We start from the raw sequence: 3,692 nt of genomic DNA on the forward strand, positions 1-3,692 counted from the left end.
TTAGTAGGGGCATTCTGCTATGGGGAGAACAAGAGGCTACTCAGAGGAGATATATATTTCATATATTTTCATTGTTTATAAAACTGGACAGAAAAATCAATTTAAATGAACATTTTCGAAGCATTTCTAGTGGACTCCTGAGGTAAGAAAGAGTTAGGAAACAGAGTCAGCAGATGTGAAATGACAGAGACACACATTTTCTCTAAATGATTATACAGATGCTAGATAAGCCATCATCTTTACTTTAACAAATACTTTGCAGTGGGTTTCTGTATTATTTTTGGTCCTAAGTGTGGAAGAGATGCTCCAGTGGGGTGGTTTATCACTAGAAAAGAAGGCATATGAGTTTGAACAGCTTGCATAGTAAAATTCCTTATGTACTATGAATGGAAAAAGCAATCTGAGTGTGACAATTATAAAATGAGAGTTGTGAGACAGTGTTTTGAGAAGCAGCCATCTTTAGTTTTGTTTTAGTCTGGAACTTTCTTAAAACATCTTGTTGCTGCCTTCCAAGTGCCTGCTCTCTTTGTCAGGATGGAGACATTGCAGGAACTGCTGTGCTGGGGACCTCACTAAGCAACAGTTTCAAAGTGGGATTTAACTTGGATCCATCTGTGTCTGCTGCCTTTCTCTTTTTGACAAAGTGAGGCAATTTTGAGTTTTACTTCTATCTTTGAATACTTTTTTATTTTTCTTAGATTTTGTATTTCTTCCAATGAAGCAGTCTTAGAGAATCGGAGAGACACCAGGAGTAGAGCAAAGGGTTTCTTACCACCCTACTCTGAAAAACTTTTACTCTGGGAATTTCTAGAGAGCCCAAATCTCAACTCCTGTTAGGAATTAAATACCAGACATGCAGATGTAGGCATTCAGCTCCAATGAAATTATGGTAAATAGTGAGGTTTAATATAGAAATTTGTAGTTGTTGAAGCTATCCCAACCTTCCAAGTCTTTACATCTCCTTGGGTGCCTACTATGGACGTGATGGACTTGTCTGAATGCTCTGCAGATCTGGGCAGTGCTCAGGACAGCCAGGAAGGGGATCATCCTCATCATGGAAATGTAGTAACAGTTTAACAAGTCGTTGATGCTTTCACGAAAGAACTACCAACATTGGGGAATTATCCCCTAAACAGAGGTCTTGTCCCCACTGTGATCGGTGCCTACTGCCCTCATCATTCAGGAACAGAGCTGGAATGTGTTGACGTGTCTGAGCTTTAGTTTAACTTTATGCAGTTATGTGCTATGATTCCTGTTGTTAATTAATAGCTAGCAACAAGCAGTTATACTGCACGGAGTGAGCTACCTGTGGCCCTGGGTCTGACCCTGTTTTTTCAGATTCCCATGCCTCCAGCACGGGGGCCATCCCAGTAAGCCATCCCAGCTTCCCTGTGCTCAGCTCTCACAGCAGCCCCAGCCCCAGCTGCCTTCAAGCACAAGGACTGCAAAGTCCCACTAAGTTTTCTGGAAGTTTTTTATTATTATTTCACAGTGCAGGAAATTACTGCTAGCCCTAGAGAGAGGAGATTATTACATGAACCCTCAATCCAAGCAGAGAGCACTAAAAAGTTATTGTGAGAATAATTTGCTCTCTTATGTAAATAATTTGAGAAAGTGCAGAGGCATCAAGGAAGGAATTAAAGCAACTCAGCCAACACCCATTCACACACACACACAAAAATCAAAATAAAAATCCTGAAGACAGGATACAACAGAGCTGTTATATTGTCAGGGAATCACTCCACAGCCCTAATCCAGCATCTGTTATCTCTAAAAACATACTGCAATGAATTCCCTGTGCTCTAGAGGCAACTGTGATTTGAAAAATACCACTATTAATTGATTCCACAAATTAACTGCTAATCCAAGAGTCCTGATTATGATTAGTCTGCTAATCAATTTATTTGATAGATAGCTTTTTAAATTTTCCAAATTGCAGTTCAGCTCTTCTCTCTCTCTTTTTAACTTGTTTCATCTAATTAACTGTTTTTCCTAGCAGTGAAAAGCAAGATCTTCCCTGCTTAATTGCCTCTTGACCCTTTCTCACTCTCCAATGTGGTTGCCTTTAGAGGTTCTTCATCATGAGAAAATTAAAATGCTATCAACGAATTAAAAATATTGTTTGGCCCAGAGGAAACTTCCCAGCATGTCTGTGAATGCTTTGGAGTTCTATTTACACAGCTTTGCTGGGGAAAGTCTGACTCCCCAATACGCTGGATTGCCCTTCAGTTAATACATGCAGATGAAATCCTCCCCGGTGACTTTGCAGGAGCCGGTTTGGTAATTGCTGGTTGCAACAGCAGCTGCGGGAAGTCAGTGGTACACGAGGAGGAGAAAGCAAGGAGCTGGTGTGTTGGGGTGCTGGTGTCTGATCTTGGGCACGTGCATGGTGCTGGAGCTGGGGCTACAGGGAGCAGTGCCTGGCGAAAGTAGGCAGAAAGTTTCTCTGCTTTCAGGAAATGGAAAATAAACCCGGTGCATGGCTGTCACATCCACGTCTGATGGCTGGTGGCTGCTCTCACCTTCAGTCTTCACCAGCCTGGTGGGTTTCCAGAGGGCACTGAGGCTTTCCCTGCTGTTCCTCCACACCAGACCCCACAGGTGGAATTTCCAAAGCAACCTGTTATGGAAAGTTAGGAAAGAGCTCCTTTTAAAGATGTTGTCCATACTGCAACATCCTCTCTACTTGCCCATAGCTAAAGGTCAGCTTTGAATCATGAAGTCACAGAAATAAGAGAAAAAAAGAAATTAAAAAAAAAAAAAAAAAAAAAAAAAAAAAAAAAAAGCAAACCTCTATCTGAGCATCCAAGTCAAAGAGCTAAATACTCGGATGGATGGGTGGTGCCCATCTGTATTGGATTTGTAGTTACTTCTATGCATATCTTAACCTGGTGTTACATCCTACTGGAGCAGCATCAACCCAGCCTTCACATCTGCTCGTCTGCTTCGTGAGCAAGACTGGAGCCAGCCCTGCTTCAGCATTTCCTCCCCAGCTCCTGCTCCCAACATGAACAGTCTCCAGCCTCTTGGTGCCATGGCTTTACCTATCGCCTTGTCTTGCACTTGTACCACGTGGGCACATAGCGCTGGAGAACATACATTGTCTTCTCAAATGCCTCTCCTCACTTCTTCAGGGAAACACTTTGATTTTCTTTTTTTTTTCCCAGCAGAGCCCAGAATAGCTATTGCACAGCTATTCACAGCCCACATCCTCACCAAGGGATCTTTTCTTGTCTGTGAGTACCATTTGCTGCTGATCTCCCAAAATCCATATATCTCCCAAATTCCATAGGGTGAGATCATGTGTGTAGGTTCCTTCTCCTCCTTCCCCTCCATCCTCCTTCTCTGGAGACTGGGAGATTTCCATCACTCTCAGCCCTGCTCTGCTCCTGCATCAACGCAGGGACATTTAACTACAAAACCCTTTCTTGATGCCTGCACCTTGTGCTCTCCCCCCTGTTGTCATAGGGGCTTTGTCTGGGTCTCTACTGAGCTGAAGAGGGAGCCCTCAACCACAAGGCACGCTGCGGGTGGAATACGAGATCTTTTCCTCCAGAAGCATTGTTCTTAGGCACAGCAGCTACGCAACAGGGCTGCACTCTTTTGGTGTCAGTTTGATGTAAGTGAGCAGTGACAATCATCATTAAAAGAACTTTGGATTGTTTCCAAAAGTACCAAGTGCTCCCTCCGTT

This window comes from Aythya fuligula, chromosome 5 (assembly GCF_009819795.1).
Source record: "Aythya fuligula isolate bAytFul2 chromosome 5, bAytFul2.pri, whole genome shotgun sequence".
Classification (NCBI taxonomy): Eukaryota; Metazoa; Chordata; class Aves; order Anseriformes; family Anatidae; genus Aythya; species Aythya fuligula.